Genomic DNA, 18,695 nt, shown 5'->3' on the forward strand with positions numbered 1-18,695 from the left:
AGTTTAAGACTTTCACATTTAAATTTTTAATTCATCTAGAATCTTGTGTGTGAGAAAGAAATTTTAACTTTTCCAAATGTCCTTATATATTTCTTTTTTTTTTAACATCTTTATTGGAGTATAGTTGCTTTACAGTGCTGTGTTAGTTTCTGCTTTATAACAAAGTGAATCAGTTATACATATACATATATCCCCATAGCTCTTCCCACTTGTGTCTCCCTCCCTCCCTCCCACCCTCCCTATCCCACTCCTCTAGGTGATCAGAAAGCACCGAGCTGATCTCCCTGTGCTATGCTGCTGCTTTCCACTAGCTATCTGTTTTACATTTGGTAGTGTATATATGTCCATGCCACTCTCTCACTTTGTCACAGCTTACCCTTCCCCCTCCCCATGTCCTCAAGTCCATTCTCTAGTAGGTCTGTGTCTTTATTCCCATCTTACCCCTAGGTTCTTCATGACATTTTTTTTCTTAGATTCCATATATATGTGTTAGCATACGGTATTTGTTTTTCTCTTTCTGACTTCACTCTGTATGACAGTCTCTAGGTCCATCCACCTCACTATAAATAACTCAGTTTCATTCCTTTTTATGGCTGAGTAATATTCCATTGTATATATATGCCACATCTTCTTTATCCATTCATCTGTTGATGGACACTTATGTTGCTTCCATGTGCTGGCTGTTGTAAATAGAGCTGCAGTGAACATTGTGGTACATGACTCCTTTTGAATTATGGTTTTCTCAGGGTATATGCCCAGTAGTGGGATTGCTGGGTCATATGGTAGTTCTATTTTTAGTTTTGTAAAGAACCTCCATACTGTTCTCCGTAGTGGCTGTATCAATTTACATTCCCACCAACAGTGCCACAGGGTTCCCTTTTCTCCACACCTTCTCCAGCATTTATTGTTTATAGATTTTTTGATGATGGCGATTCTGATCAGTGTGAGGTGATACCTCATTGTAGTTTTGATTTGCATTTCTCTAATGATTAGTGATGTTGAGCATCCTTTCATGTGTTTGTTGGAAATCTGTATATCTTCTTTGGAGAAATGTATTTAGGTCTTCTGCCCATTTTTGAATTGGGTTGTTTGTTTTTTTGATATTGAGCTGCATGAGCTGTTTGTATATTTTGGAGATTAATCAATCCTTTGTCAGTTGCTTTGTTTGCAAATATTTTCTCCCATTCTGAGGGTTATCTTTTCTTCTTGTTTATGGTTTCCTTTGCTGTGCAAAAGCTTTTAAATTTCATTAGGTCCCATTTGTTTATTTTTGTTTTAATTTCCATTTCTCTAGGAGGTGGGTCAAAAAGGATCTTGCTGTGATTTATGTCATAGAGTGTTCTGCCTATGCTTTCCTCTAAGAGTTTTATAGTGTCTGGCCTTACATTTAGGTATTTAATCCATTTTGAGTTTATTTTTGTGTATGGTGTTAGGGAGTGTTCTAATTTCATTCTTTTACATGTAGCTGTCCACTTTTCCCAATACCACTTATTGAAGAGGCTGTCTTTTCTCCATTGTATATTCTTGCCTTCTTTATCAAAGATAAAGTGACCATATGTGCGTGGATTTATCTCTGGGCTTTCTATCCTGTTCCATTGATCTATATTTCTGTTTTTGTGCCAGTACCAGACTGTCTTGATTACTGTAGCTTTGTAGTGTAGTCTGAAATCAGGGAGCCTGATTCCTCCAGCTCCGTTTTCTTTCTCAAGATTGCTTTGGCTATTCGGTGTCTTTTGTGGTTCCATACCAATTGTGAAATTTTTTGTTCTACTTCTGTGAAAAATGCCATTGGTAGATAATTTATTTTCTTATTCACAAACATGAATACAAAGTACAAAGGTATTTTTCCATATTTATTTTGAACTTCTTTAATCTTTTAATGACATTTTGTTGTTTTCTTCATAAAGGTCTTGCTTATCTTTTGTTGCAAGATTTATAATTGTTTATAATTTAATTATAATTAAGCTCCTTATTTTTAGTTATTATAAATTTTATCTTTTAAAATACCTTTTCTAACATTATTGCTGGTTTGTACACATGCAGTTGGCTTTTGTTTAGTGCTCTTATATACAAAAAGCTTGTTAAAGTCTTTAATTCCCTAATAATAATTATTATTATTATTATTTAATTCAATAGTTTATAAATGTATTAACTCTTTAAGGTTTTCCATGAAGACAGTTGATATAAATAATAAAATAATGACATTTTATTTCCTTCTTGCAAGCGTGTGTGTTTCTGTGTATTTATCTGTGTGTCTGTCCATGTGTGCGAACAGACTGACTGAAACCTTCTGTAAATGTTGGACATGGATATAAGATATCTTTGAAGTATTACTTATTTTACAGAGAATGCTTTTAACTTTTCACCATCGAATATGATGTTTGCTCTAGATTTTTATGTAGACACCCTTTATAACTTGCAGGAAGTTCTTTTCTATTTCTGGATTACTAATAACTTTTGTCATGAATTGTTGAATGTTATTGAATACTTTTTCTGTATCTATTGAAATGATCATACTTTTTCTCCTTCAGTGTTTCATTGAGAAAATGAACAGATTTTTCTCATGTTAAAGCAACCATGTGTTTATGAAACAAATCTTTTAAAATATTATTGTATTCAATTTAGTAATATTTGATTTATATATTTTTCATTTATTATCATGAGTGAGATTGATCTGTAATTTCCCTATCTTCTATTGCCTTTGTCTTCCAAGGCATTAAGGTTGTACTAGCTTCATAAAATGAAGCAGGGGGCAGGGTTATTCCTTTTTTCTTCTCCTGTAAAGTGATGTGGGCTTGGTGTTTTGTTGGTGGGCTTAATGGCTGATTCACTTTTTTCAGAGTTGTAGGAACATTCAGCTTCTCTGTTTCTTTTTTTTTCTTTTTTTTTTTTGTGGTACACGGGCCTCTCACCGCTGCGGCCTCTCCCGCCACGGAGCACAGGCTCCGGGTGCACAGGCCCAGCGGCTATGGCTCACAGGCCCAGCCGCTCCACGGCACGTGGGATCCTCCCGGACTGGGGCACGAACCCGTGCCCCCTGCATCGGCAGGCGGACCCCCAACCACTGTGCCACCAGGGAAGCCCCTCTGTTTCTTTTTTAGTTTGTTATAAGGATTTAAATTTTTATAGAATTTGTCCATTTCTCTTGTTTTCAAATATTCTAGTGTAAAGTTAGTTATGATATTTTCTTCTAAGTTTTTTAAGCCTTGCTTCATCTGTAGTTGTATTTCATTCTAATTATGCTTATTTGTGATCTCTTGGTCTCTGCCTCTCTCTCCTCTGCCTCTGTAATTTGATCACGCTTGCTATATAGGTTTATCAATTTTGCTGGCCTTTAAAAAACCTTTTGGCTTTGTTGATCTTCACTATATATTTTTTCTATTTTGTTAATTTCTGGTTTTTATTATTTCTTAAATTTGAGGTTCATTTTACTATTTTTCTAACTTACTAATTTAGAATAACTCATTAACATTTAGACTTTTAAAAAATACTGGCATTAAAGATTATACATCTCTCTTTATGTATCATTTTTATTAAGTCCCGCAATTTTTCTTTTTTTTTTGGCTGTGCCCTGCGGCATGCGGCATCTTAGTTCCCAGACCAGTGATCGAACCCTTGCTCTATGCGTTGGGAGTGCAGAGTCTTAACCGTTGGACCTCCAGGGAAATCTCTAAGTCCCACAGTTTTGATAGGTAGAATATTCAATGTTTAATTCCAAGTTTTTATAATTTTCATTATTATTTCTTCTTCAACCCGTTAATTACTTAGATATTTTTAGCATTTAGAATATATGGGAATTGAAACTTTGGGGGAGAGGATACCGAATTCCAAACAAATTGAGTTGTCAGAAATCTTGTTCTATAAATTATAGAGTAATTGAAATCAGTATTAGGTTGAAGTATTTGCAAGTGATGATTTTCAACTGTTTTTGACATACAAATAGTAATTTCATATGGTTCAACATACAGAAACTTGCCTTATGGCCTCTGATATCTTTATTTTGTGTAAAAGTTCTGAAAATTCTTGAAAAGAATATGTAGACATTATTTTTTTAAAATAAATTTATTTATTTATTTATTTTTGGCTGCAATGGGTCTTCATTGCTGCATGTGGGTTTTCTCTAGTTGTGGTGAGTGGGGGCCTCTCTTCATTGTGGTGCACGGGCTTCTCATTGTGGTGGCTTCTCTTGTTGCGGAGCATGGGCTCTAGGCATGCAGGCTTCAGTAGTTGTGACATGTGGGCTCAGTAGTTGTGCTCGTGGGCTCTATAGAGCAGGCTCAGTAGTTGTGGCGCATGGGCTTAGTTGCTCCACGGCATGTGGGATCTTCCTGGACCAGGGATCAAACCCATGTCCCCTGCATTGGTAGGTGGATTCTTAACCACTACGCCACCAGGGAAGCCGTATGTATACATTATTTTTGAAAGCAGGGTTGTGTATGTGTCTACAGGATGAAACATTATAATATGTTGTTCAAATCTTCTGTCTTACTGATTTTTTTGTCTGCATGAACTGTCAGTTACTGAGAGAGATATTTGCAAACCTTTCACTATGATAATGGGTTTATCTAATTATATTTCTAGTTTGTAATTTTTTTTTTTTTTTTTTTTGCGGTACGCGGGCCTCTCACTGCTGTGGCCTCTCCTGTTGCGGAGCGCAGGCTCCAGACGTGCAGGCTCAGTGGCCATGGCTCACGGGCCCAGCCGCTCCGTGGCATGTGGGATCTTCCCAGACTGGGGCACGAACCCGTGTCCCCTGCATCGGCAGGTGGACTCTCAACCACTGCGCTACCAGGGAAGCCCTGTAGTTTGTAATTTTTGCTTCATTTATTTTGAGCTTATGTTATTAGGACATTCAAATTAGAGATTGTTTTGTCTTTCCCATAAACCAAACTATGTGTCATGACCCTCTCTACCTTTATTAATGTGTTTATTACTGTCACCTTTCCTGTATCATCTGTATGTCTTATATGTGTATGTTGAAAATATCATATAGCTGAATTTGGAATTTTTTATCTGACCTTCTTTGTCTTGGAGAGTTTAGTCCATTTACATTTATTCTGTTTACTGAATTACTAATATTCAGTACTACTATCTTCTTTTGTGATTTTTATTTGTTCTAATATGTTTCCTCCTTCCCTTTCTTGCCTTGTGATTTACGTTTAATCTATTTCTCATTGTTTTAAAGGGTACCCTAGACATTTTAATATCATCTTCAGTTATTTACATTTAAAGTTAACCAGTATTTTTGTCCTCCTCGCAAATAATGTGAAGACCTGAAAATCCTTAACTCTGGTCACCACTGTTCTTAATTTGTATGCTATTTTCAAAGATTTAAGTTCTATCTTGATTTTTTTAATGAAACAAATTAGGGATTATTTTATTATTTTATACAGTTAACATTGGTTTAGATTTACCTACAAGTTTACTATTATTTTCCTCACCATTTCCTTTTATATCTGAGATCTTCCTTTGGACAATCATTTATCTTCTTTCTGAAGTACATGTTTCTGAAGTATACTAAGTTAGATGCTAATTTAGTGAAGTTCTGTTAATAATAAACTAAGCTATGTTTTGTTTTAATTAAATGTCTCTTGCTATTGTTCTTGAAAATTATTTTCATGACTATAAAATTAGTTGACAATTGTTTTCCCTTAGTACTTTATTATTGCTTCAATTCTTCTGGTTTTCTTTGTTACTGCACAGAATTCAGCTATTGGTTTTAATCATGATTCCTTTATATGTAATCTCTGTATTCTATCTAGCTGCTTTTAAAATCTTCTCTTTGACTTCATTGTTCTGCAGTTTTACATGATGTGTCTGGGCATGAATTTCTTATAATTTATCCTGGTTTAGATTCTTGAATCTGAGGGTTGATGTTTTTCATGAATTCTGGAAAAGTATTAGTTATTATTTCTTTGAATATTTCTTCTCCCCTGTTCTCTTGTTTTTTCTTCTGGAATTACCAATAGATATATATTGGGCCTGCCTGCTCACTCTATCCTCCATATCTTATAACCTCTGTTTCCTATTTTTCTCTTTCTCTCTGTGTGCTGCACTTTAAATAATTTCTTCAGAGTTGTATTCCAGTTCCCCAGTACACTTTCACTTGTATTTAATCTGCTGTTTAACCTGTGTATTGAGCTTTGAATTTAACTTCTTATATTTTATAAAAGTTCTAGTTGGTTTCTTTTCAGATCTGCCTGGTTCAATTATGGTTTTCTATTTTTTATTCATATTTTCAATCTATTTTATTGTCTTAAATCTATTAAACATTTATTTATTTTTATCTTTAAACATTTTATATTTGTACCTAGTTATTCAAGTGTCTCCTATATTTGCTTATTTGATTCTGCAGTTTGTTACTTCTTCTGATCCTAGCTCATAATGTCTTCTTCATGTGTTTAGTGAATTTTTATTTTGTTCCTGTATTCATTGAGTTGCATCCAAAGGAAAATTTGAAATTCCTGTGTTTTCTTCTGCCAGGTGCCTGGAGCAGTACCAATCCAGGACCACTTTATTTTATGGGTTTTTTTGGCCATGTCGGATCTTATTTGAGGCATGCGGGATCTTCGTTGGCGACATTCTGGATCTTTCGTTGCAGCGTGGGCTGTTCGTTGTGGCACGTGGGCTCTGTAGTTGTGGCACACGAGTTCTAGAGCGTGTGGGCTCTGTAGTTTGCGGCACATGGGCTCTCTAGTTGAGGCGCGTGGGCCCAGTAGTTGAGGCATATGGGCTTATTTGCCCTGCGGCATGTGGGATCTTAGTTCCCCGACCAGGGATTGAACCTGCGTCCCCTGCATTGGAAGGCAGATTCTTAACCACTGGACCACCAGGGAAGTCCTTCCAGGGCCACTTTAAACCAAAATTTCTTCTTGCAGTTTTTCAGGCCACAGAGTTAGTGCAAGTACCAAACTAAGCGAGTATTCTTTTGTCATTAGGAGTTCTCTGGTGTGTGTGTGTGTGTGTGTGTGTGTGTGTAATTCCCTTACCCCCACCCCCCCACTTCTTCTCAGAGCCATTCCTGACACAGGCATGTTTCCTTCTACGGCCCACATGTGCTGTCTTCTCTTCCAGCACATGTGGGCCATTAAAACCAGGTGCTAAGCCACTAGGAATTCACAGAATCTCTGAGCAAATGCAGGCTCTAATCCTTGTTAACCCCTGTGGAATATTGCACTTTCTCTTTTCTGGCCTTCTGTGGCTTTTCTTATTTTACCACCAGTCCAGCCATACTTAGCATTTTCAGTTTTTTACTGAGAGGTGTTCTCTATACAAGTAGTCTGCCATATTGCTGGAAATGGACGTCTCAATTCATTCTTTAGTGGAATCTCTGCAAGGGAATTTGAATCCATTTGCACAAAATGTATATGGTATTGCATATTAAATTATTTCCTTTTAAACTCGTGTTATGGGGCTATATTTCAAATTCTTAAATGGTGCTGTTTAATATTCTGATTTCTTTAAATATATTTGATCAGAGATGGGTGTAGTTAGCTGCTAATTCTCTTGGGGACTATTTAAATCTAATTAGGTACATGTTTCCTGAGAGTGTATTTATAAATAAAAGACTTCGAAGTCCTCTGACTTCTTTGCTCTTAGGGCTGCCTTATTTTTTTAATGTTGTTAATTGTGCCCTGGTTTGTTTCCCAGGGTATGAACCTGCTTTGGAGGTGGCTGTTTAATCTAAAAATGTCCTCATTAATGGTAACCTTTTTTCTTAGCTGTTGTTCTGGAAGTGTAATAAATATTAACAATTATGTATTTTGTTTTAAATTTCCACCAGATGAATTGGTTTGGCTGATCTTCACCCAAAATTGGGACCAAATCCAAACCATTTTGACAGTTTAGAAAACTTAGTTAATGTTTTCCTTTATTTTGCTTAAATTGTCATAGTCTCTGAACATTATGAGGTTTTCCCATAACCATTTAATTACGGAGATAGTTTCCAATTTTTTTAAATGATAATTTTTTTTAAACATTGGTTACTCTGATGTGCAATGGAGCATAGTAGATTTCTTTTCCATCGATGCTGAAAATCAAGTGTCCCCAAGTGGTAGAAAGGAACTTTGAAGAAGAAAAACTATTGCCAGATGGGCTTGGGTGGTTCAGAAAACCTTGGAAAGGCAAAAAGTTTTTATCAAATGCAATCTTCATTTTCTGAAGAACTACTACTAACACCATATATTTGTAAATCACTTTTTTGAAATTCTCTTTCCTTTAATTAACATATCTTTGCCATGTGATGCCAATAAATTCAATGCAACCCAAATTAGAGATTGGTCATTATTTTACTTAGAACTCTGAATTTCTTAATGGCTGATTTTATGAGTCTTAAAACCAAGATTGCTCATTTATATTATCAAAAGATATAAACTTAGAATTCCTTCTCAAATTTATACAGTGAAAAACCCATATACCTCCACCTAGATTCTACCTTTAATTTATTAGTGTATTTGTTTTATTATCTGTCCATCTTTCTATCCCTCTAGTAATCATCTTGTTCTTTTAATGTACTTCAAAATATATTACATACATTAGTACACTTTCTATGAATTACTTCAACATGCATGTCATTAACTAGCTTTTAATATTTGTTTAGTTTTTTTCTTTTAAGGTAAAATTTACAAAAAATGTACAAATCAGAAGTGTATGTTTCCTGAGTTTTGATAAATGCATATACCTATGTAACCTACACTCAAGATAAGACATTGTCAGCACCCCAGAAAGTTATCTCTTGCCTCTTCATAGTTAATTGCCACTACTCACCCACCTCCGCTCTTCACCCCAACCTTCAGCTCTGAGGAAATCACTGTTCTGATTTTTCCCACTGTGAATTAGTTTTGCCTGTTTTGGAATTATGCAGTATGTAATCTTTTGTGTAAGGCTTCTTTCACTCAACATGTTTGAGACATGAAGATATCCCCCTATACTTTGTCTAAAAGCTTTACGGTTTTCACTTTTACATTTAGGTCCTTGATCCACTTCAAATTAATTTTTGTGTGTGGTGTGAGTGTGAGGTAGGGATTAAGTTCCTTTTCTCATATGGATGTCAAGCTGTTTAGGCACCATTTGTTGAAAAGATTCTCCTTCCCCTATTTTGTTGCTTTGGTGCCTTTATCAAAAATTAAGTGACCAAAATACAGACTTATTTTTGGGCCCTCCAATTTGTTTATTGATCTAACTGGTGCTTATCTCAGTACCATATTATCTTGATTACTGTAGTTTTAGAGTAATATTGAAGTCAAGAGTGTAAATGACTCAACTCGGTTCATTTTCAAAACTGCTTTGGATATTCTATGTCTCAACAAATTTCATCTTTGAAATCGTAGTGTATATTTTCTTATCACACTGGAATTATTAAACTAGAAATGAATAACAGAAAAATACTAAGACTATCTACAAATGTCTAAATATTAACCAACATACTTTTGAATAATGTGTGGTTCAAGAAAACAATCAATATAAATTAGAAGATATTTTGAACTGGTGATAATGAAAACACAGCATAACTTGTGGGATTCAGTTAATACGTGCTTATAGGGAAATACATAGCTCTAAAATGCATATTTTGGAAAATAAAAAAGATTGGAAACGTCAATGATTTAAGCTTACATCTGAAGGAATTAGTGAAAGAATAGCAAAGTAAACCCAAAGAAAATATAAGGAATTATTAAATACAAGAGCAGGAATCAATAAAACAGAATGCAATCATACAATAGAAAAATTTAACGAAGCTAAAAGGTTAGTAAATTGATGACTTGTAGCAAGACTGATCAAGAAAGAAGGACACACACAACTAATATCAGGTATGTAAAAAGGGAACATTGCTACAGATCTTATAGACATTAGATAGTGAGTATCATGAACAACTTTTTGCAAAGAAATTGTCAAATTTAGATGAGCTGGATCAAGGATTGGCAAAACGTTTTTCTATAAAGGTCCACATGGTAAATATTTCAGGCTTTGTGGATTCTACAGTTGCATCTGCTCAACTCTTCCACTGCAGCACAAAATCAGCCATGCACAATATGTGATGGTTGGGTATGGCTGTGTCCCAGTAAAACTTTATTTAAAAATATAGACAGCCTGAGGGCCATAGTTTGCTGACCCCTGAACTAGACAAATGCTGTAGACAAAGAGACATAAGACTGGCACAAGAAGAAATAGAAAATCTAAATATTTCTATATCTATTAAGGAAATTGAATCTATGAAAACGCTTTGTCACAAAGAAAACTCTAGGCCCAAATGACTTCACTGTTAAATTCTTCCAAACAATAATAACAATCTTACAAAAAGTGTCAGAAAATAAGAAAAGAGGAACAGTTTCTGTGTAGCTCTGTAATGTATCAACTTGCCTAGCCTCAGTTACACCTTCCAAAATTTCTGTCCTTGTAGTTGGAGTGGGCCACAAGAGACATTCTTGTGTGAGATTTGGAGGATAGAAATGAAGCAGTGGCCATTTTGTAACTCATACATGGTATTGCTTACCTGTCGGCTCACCTGGTTGGCTTGGGGCAGCAGTCAGACCTGCAATTCCCCTGAACCCACTTTCCATTTCTCTGACTCCTGGGATATGTGCATGTGTGTAGTTCTGTGATAAAGGGCACTAACTTTCCTGCAGGACATCCATACCATCAATGTCAGATGCAGCAAGATCTGATAAGAGTTTCAGTCTGTCCTTATTGGTTTCAACTTGCTTGTGGATTCCAGCTTGTCCTTGCTCTTCCCTACTTTACATCCATCTTTCCTTTTCAACTGTCTGAGGCCCTGTGGACTCCAGCATCAGATGAAAGAATCTTATGAAGACTGTTTAATTAGCTTCCACAGTTGCACAATATCAAATCCCTGTAACAAATCGTGTATGTTTATATATAAGTATACATGCATATATGTGTGTGTGGTTCTGTTTCTCTGATTGAATCCTGATACATTTACTTACTCTTTTTATGAGTCTAGCATAAGCTTGGTACCAAAACCTGACCAGGACGTTATAAGAAGGGAAAATTATAGGCCAATCTTTCTCATGAACATAGATGTAAAAATTCTAAACAAAATATTATCAAACAATCCAGTTATATGAAAAAGGTCACATTTCACGACGAGATGAAGTTTATTTCGGCATTGTAAAGTGGTTTAACTTTTTAAAACATCAATTAAATTCAGCACATTAAATGAATAAAGGAGAAAAGACATGATCGTCTCAATAAATGAAGAAAAGCACAGTGATCAGCTGTGTCCAATGCTGCTGGGTGAGTAAGATGAGAACTGAGAATTTATCTTTGATTTGGACGTGTGCTAGCCGCTGGTGAGCTTAATGAAGTTTCTCAGTGACTCTGGTAGAGACCAAATCCCAATGGGAGAGGATTTAAGAAAGAATGGGAAGAGAATAAGTGGCAATGGTGAATATAAGCAATATGCCAACAGTTTACACTGAGGAATGCAGAAAAATTGGGCTGCGTGCAAAGGATGTGGCGCCAAGGGAAGATTTCTTTTTAAAATGGAAGACATTATAGCATGGTGATAAGCAAGAGAAAGAAGGGGCATGCTGAATTTGTGGGACTGAACAGGAGGTTTTACAAGCTATTGACTGGAGTAAAAATGAGATTCATTCCCATTCCCAACACTTAAGTATGTGTGGTGGTAAAAAGATCACTGAAGTGGAGAAGGCCAGAAGGGTGTTGATTACGCAGAAGAGTGGAAAGGGAGGAGAGGGGAAGCACAGAGCCATTTGGAGATGAGAGTGTGTGGGCGATAGATGACTAGAGTGGCTCGTATTTGGATGGAGAGCAAGGATAACGGTATATGGAGTGGTAGATTTGTCTGGCAAGAGAATTAGTCCTGGCGTTTCCTTAGAAAGGGGTCTCTCTCTCTCTCTCTCTCTCTCTCTCTCTCTCTCACGTTTATGTAGTTGGCAGGGAAGGATATCTCCTGGTGGGCATTTATGCCACTCAAAATTCAGCAGTTGGAATTAGGAGGTTACACTTCTGAAAGAGTTTGAATCTGTATGCTGAGTTGTCTCCATTCTTTCCAGGAAGAATCCATTTTAGTCTGTCTTTAATTTGAGGGTTCAGAGGAGAGAGTGAAGGCTTCCAGAACCCAGCCTTGCATGGAGTGCTTAGAGATTCTTCATGTATATGGGGCTCAGCTGAGAGTTGTGGAGACCGTAAAGCTCTTCAATTTTGCTCTAACAGTGGGGTTGGGTAGGGGTTCTTCCCACCATGCTCAGTGCAGTGGATTTGTGGGATGGTAGGTGGGAGATGTGGGGAGAGTTGCTGATGCTTAACAGGAATTAGTCCAGTGAATATGAGACCAGGTGAGTAAGAACATTGGTATCCTCAAACTTTGTTCCACTGTTGCAACTGCTAAATGTGGGTTAATTGATTTAAATATTTATATTGCTATAGTATGTATTTGAGTTATGGGCTTGCCTTGCATACACTTTCCTCCTTTTAGTTAACTGTGTAAACATTTGAATTCATCTCTGTCTACGAAGGCTAGTGGACTGGCTTTTCCCTGAGTCTCATAACTAGATGATATGTTGCTATTAGTGTCATATAAGCACAATTAATAACATTTTTTAAACAGCCAAATGAAGAGCCAGTCAGTCTAGTGAATTACGCATTACCAGTTTTTAGAGCTTAGACTAATATCTTGATAATTGCCTTAAAACTTTAATGCAACAAATCAAGGTAAAAGTAACATCAAGAGTTATATGAACATGCTTGAGATTATGTTTCTGGCCAAATTTTTCAATTTCTTGCCAAGATGATTCTTGGATATTGTTTTGATTCTTGGCAATTTTGGAGTCGTATGATAGCATCCTTCCAAAGTAACAGTCTGATGATAGCTCTTGATATTGGGTTACCAAAAAGGATTATTGCATTGTATACACTGATTCATAATTTCAGGCTTCCTCACCATTTTGGTAAATACTGCATTGAATCTTCATTGTCGCACATGTTAGGAATCCTAGTATTTGTACTTCATGACTGTCTCAAGCCCTTAGACATTCCTGATTATCATGTTGAGAACTCTAGACTCTCACATTTTGAAATGCGGTGGTTTCTCCTATGTAGGATGAATATGAGATTCAGTTTTTCTACTTCATTTTCTTCTGTTTGTGGTAGAGATTAGATAAGATAGAAGCATCTTGATATTGATTTACATGCCATTCTTTTCTTTCTATTTAGGTACAGTGCTCTTTTCTGCCATCACAAATTTGTTCATGTTATTCTCCACTCTTAGAACTCCCTCATCTTGTCTCTCCACCCATCTAAATCTCAAATATTCTTCAAGACCTTTCTCTTTTTCTTAACTCCTACTTTTGTAATGCATAATCATCCCATTTAGAAAATAATTGTTAGTATATTTATTAGTTTATCAAGGCCCTACATATCTGCAGAAGCTTGCATTGATAGCTTCAGTCGTTCATTGTTTCCTATATCCGTACCATGTAATTTTGCTTTCCCATCTTGGGCAGGGTGACCTGCCCACTCCTTGACTTTGGCCTCAGGTAGGTGACTTGCTTTAACTAAGGAAGCAGTCTTTCACATTGGGGGATTCCCTCTTGAACCTCTGCCATCACCATGAGAACATTCCCCTGCTAGCCTGCTGCAGAGAGGACCACATGGGGCAGAGCCCCAGTTGTCACAGCTGAGGCCATCCTCAGCAGACATCCATTCAAATAACAGACTTTAGAGCAAGTCCAGCTGAGGTCAGCAGTGCTTCCTGGCAGACTCCCAGCAGACTCCAGAAACACAAGCTATAGGATGAAGTTTTGTGTGTGACATAGCATTACTGTAGCAGTAGATAATTGATGCAAATGTCCTACGTGGCCTGGCCCATGCCTTCCTTGCTAAGTTTATTTCTTATTCTTCCCTACTTCTTTCATCACTCTCCAGCCATATTGCCCTTTTTTTGTTCCTCTTAAATGCCAAGATAATTTTTGGCTTAAGATCTCTGCCCTGCTGTCCCCTCTGTCAGGAGCATCTTCCTCCTGTTATCTGTGTGGGCATCGTCATGAGGTTCGTAATGTCCTACTTTCTGAGATTGCTTCCTTGTCTCCACTGCCTAGGGGAAACTTCTTCCCAGTTATTCCCATTCCATTTCACTCTTTATTTTCTTCACTGTGCTTATTATTTTCTAAACTTATTTGTTTACATGTTTATTGTCCATCTCCCCCAATGTCCCTGAGGTAGGGACCTTGTTTTTTTATCCCCAATATCAAGAATAGAGTCTGGCATATAATAGACTTTCAATAAGTAAGAGATAAATGTATGAATAAATTTTTATTAAGAGGCCAGATGGGACAAGGTATGATAGGTTCTAGAATATGATAGAGTATTGTATTGATTTCCTAGGGCTGCTGTAACAGATTTCCATAGACTTGATGGCTTGAAACAACAGAAATGTGCTTTTCATAGTTCTGGAGGCCAGAAGTCTGAAGTCAAGCTGTAGGCAGGGCCACACTCCCTCCACAGGCTCTGACATGGTCTTCTCTGTGTCTGTCCTCTGTGTGTCTGTCCCCAATATCCCTCTGCCCCTCTTCTATTCATGTGATGACATTTAGAGCCCACCAGGATAATCTAGGATTACCTCTTCATCTCAAGGTCCTTAACTTTAGTCACATCTACAAAGATAGTTTTTCCCCAATAAGGTTTCATTCAGAGATTTGACATGAATACATTTGGGGGGGGTGGTGGCAGTAATTTCTGGCCTACCACAAGTATAGATATGATAAACTCTAGAATGTGGGAGGCAGAATAGCATCGTTTAAGATCCTGTGCTGTGGAGCCAGAGTGTTTGGGTTTGAATCTTTCAGTTTTGCCACTTATTGTATGCATGTGACCATGTTACTTAACCTCTCTGCTTAGTTCCTCTCCTGAAAAACGCAGGTAATGTTGGTACCTACTGCAGAAGGTTGTTGTGAGAATTGATATGTAAGCACTTAGTTGTTCCTGGGACATAGTAAGTGTTCAGTAAATATCATTACACTTGTAAAGCAATACCTACTGAGCATTTCCAGTGTGCCAAGCTTTGTGCTAAGTACAATTTGTATCTTAGCTAATTTAATCCTCACAACAACCCTATGAGGTAGAGACTAAGCCACTTGCTCAGGATTGTACATCTAGAAAGTGGTAGAGGTAAGAGTCAACTCAGACAGTGTCTCATGAGTCTGTCCTCTTAACCACTTCATATATAGTTTCTCTGCTGCTGCTGCTGTTATTTTAAAATAATTGCTGTGAGATTTCTTTTGGCTATTAACATTTCCAGGAAAACCAGAGATTTCTGGATGATGTGAATCAGAGTAGAAATCATGAATCTTTATAGCCTTTTTTTTTTAACCATTTTTTAAATTGAAGTAAGTTAATTTACAATGTTGTGTTAGTTTCAAGTATACAACAGAGTGATTCAATTACACACACACACACACACATATATTCTTTTTAAGATACTTTTCCATTATAGGTTAGTAAAAGATATTGAATATAGTTCCCTGTGCTATACAGTATGTCCTTGTTGTTTATCTATTTTATATATAGTAGTATGTATATGTTAATCCCCAACTCCTTATTTATCTCTCCCCCCACCTCCCTGCTATCCCTTTGGTAGCCATAAGTTTGTTTTCTCTGTCTGTGAGTCTATTTCTGTTTTGTAAGTAAGTTCATTTGTATAATTTTTTTAGATATGATATTTGTCTGACTTACTTCACTTAATATGATAATCTCTAGGTCCATCCATGTTGCTGCAAATGTATCATCTTATTTAAGTAGACCTTCTTTTGGTAATATAATAGTTTGGTAGTCAAGACCTTTTTATGAAACATGAATTGGCTGGGAAAGATTATGGAGACACCCACCCCCTCTTTAAATCTATGTATGTCGAACCAGCTAGCTAGCCTCTTCCTTTTATCTTGCTCAGTGCAGAATATACTTGAAAAATCTCCTTTTAGAAGCTTTTAGTAGAAGCACCTGTTTATCTACCATTTGTTGTTGTTGCAAGTATCCATGAGATCAGCTTTTAACCAGTTGTATATATTGCATAATTAAAACACTGAATTAAGAAAGGTCCTTTGTAAGATTGAGAAGTATCTGCTTCTGGTCTGTTAGAATGTAAGGGAACTGAGGGCCAGGAATTTTGTCAGTTTTGTTCCATTCTGTACCCCATCTTGGCCCCAACAGTGTCTTCAATATTGCACGCAGAGTACACCTTTAAAAATGCAAGTCAGATCACTTCACTTGCCTCTTCAAAATCCTCTGAAGGTTTCGCATCATTCTTAGAATTATATTCAAGGTCCTTATATTGCTTTCCAAGCTGCTTCTTGGTGCCCTCTCTGACTTTCTGATCTCGTCTTCTACACTCCTAAGTTTGCTCACTCATCTTCAGGCACATTAGCTTATTATTTGCTGTTCCGGGAACATGCAAGTTCCTTGAACTTGCTCTTTCCTTGCCTGAAACTCTCTTTCCTCAGGTATCTGCTGGCTTGCCCCTTCATCTCCAAATTTTGTCTCAAATGTCATCTTTTCAGTAAGGTTTTTCCCTAGCCAGCCATTTCCCTCTACACCCTGCCCCTCTTACCTGCTTTTTCTCCATAGAACTTAGTAACATATGACATGCTATATATTTTACTTATTTCTTTGTTGACTGGGTGTCTCTATCCACCAAAATGTAAATTCCATGAGGACGTGGCTTTTATCAGTTTGTTCCTTGCTGTATCCCTAGTGCTTTAAATGGGTTTGGTACATAGTTAGCGCTCAGTAAAAATATATTGAATAATTGAATAAATGTGCTGCAATGTGACAGTCCCATTAACCATCCAGCACAGATTGAGCTGGGATACGGCCTGCCTACCTAACACTATTATGGAGATATTATTTCCATGGATTTATTTGTATTCTAAATGTTTGATTTTATAACTTTAATATTGTGTACTTGAAATGTTGTTAGTTCTCTGTATAGTTAAAGATGGCTAAACTCTCTTCTACCCTTTCTTTAACCACAACTTGGTGGAGTGGAATTCCCAGGCAAACAACCTGTTAACCATCTTTCTTGGATTTCATTTAGTTGTGTATATTTGGGGGGCAGTACTAGCAGGGGAAAAGGGACATTGTTTATTGGAAGGGCATAAGTTAGAATTCCCCATTTGCTATTTCAAACTCCCACAAATTCTTAATTGAAATTTTAATAAAAGCCAAATGAGGCTATATAGCATAAGATGAGGACAGGGTAATGTAGCGTAGTTGCACTAACCACGTTTCAAGTGCTCAGTTGCCACATATGGCTTGTGGCTATCATATTGGACGGACAATGTAGTCATAGAACATTTTCATCATTGTAAAAAAGTTCTGTTGGATGCACTGCCCTAGACAGTGGGAACTGTGAAGATTAATCTACACAATAAGATGTTATTTTATGTTTTGTCTCTCTAGTGGGGAAATGAAAGTATTGTGTCTTGTAATTCCCTTGTACATTTATTCATTCAACAAGTGGTTATTGTGTATCTAATAATATATGCCAGGCACTGTGCTAGGCACTGAGAATTCAGTAGTGGACAAGATAGCCTCAGGCTCTTCTATATGAGGTTTGTATTCTAGTGGGAGAGATATTCATTAAATAGACAATCATAAACATAACTGTAATCTGCATAGTGCTGGGTGTATAGTAGCTGTTTAAATGACTGTTGATTAATTAAGGTGCACAGTACCACCAGCTTCTTAGATCCTGACAAATTGCAGTCCCAAAAAGCTACATAGTAATCCATAGTTGAGGTCTACAGACAACATCAAAATTTTCAGTGCAGTCAATAAATTTAGTAATATTCAGGCTGTTTTCTGTATTTTTCTTATTTCTGACATAGAGCAAAGATTATGTCAGTTGCCCTGTGGTTTAAAGCCACAGTTATTCTGGTAGTACACAGTTGCCATCATTGAGCAGTAGCTGATCCAAAAGAATTCCAGCCAAGGTCTTGCCAATGATGGAAAGAAATGATGTGTCCTGGAAGTTGCCAAAAAGTATGTTTTTCTTGTTAATGGCAATCATTGTGTCTTTGAAGCTCTTCAGATGTTGTGACATGTGCACACATGAACGTTCCCTAGGAGGCAGAGATCGTGCTGTCAAATTCATTGAAACAGTACTTACTCTGTATAATTTTCAATTAATCAGATACCTAATAAATATTTTTGACGCCACTGCTGATGTTGCCAGTGACATTCAATAGAAAGTTCTAGAAGATAAACAATGAAGATTGGCACTTTATCATTGTTGATTATTTAAATTCCATTTTCCCCTTCAAATGATCACATCTTGCTTATGCTGTTCAGTCCTAGTACCCCTTCTTTAATATGGAAGGAGAGATAAAGTGTAATTTCCACCTCCAAGGATTATTTTCTTTTTCTTTTTCTTTTTTTTGCAACTTCATTTGGACTTCTCTAAAGTGGTGGATCTCTATGTACTTTTTATTGTTGGACACTGACACTGCTGATACTCATAATAATCAGGGATTATTGCTTTGATTAATAATTAGCTGAGTAACAGAGATTCACAATAGAGGCATTTAAGTAAATTGGGGGATTTATTTTCCTATGCAAAGGGGAGTCTGGAGATAATCAGAACAGGGCCCCTGTGGTGGCTCCACGACATCACCAGAAACTAGGTTCTCTCATCTTGGCTATGATTAGTACTGGATTCCTTCCCC

The 18,695-nt window shown here is 36.8% G+C and overlaps 1 protein-coding gene across 1 annotated transcript in view; it reads left to right on the forward strand.

Annotated features, from left to right (window-relative positions):
* The window catches only part of PARPBP (PARP1 binding protein), a 106,958-nt gene that overhangs the window by 83,147 nt on the left and 5,116 nt on the right, over nt 1-18,695 (forward strand). The window lies entirely within an intron of this gene.

This window comes from Aethalodelphis obliquidens, unplaced genomic scaffold (genome assembly GCF_003676395.1).
Source record: "Aethalodelphis obliquidens isolate GAN/ISIS:26980383/991018 unplaced genomic scaffold, ASM367639v1 scaffold8, whole genome shotgun sequence".
Lineage (NCBI taxonomy): Eukaryota > Metazoa > Chordata > Mammalia > Artiodactyla > Delphinidae > Aethalodelphis > Aethalodelphis obliquidens.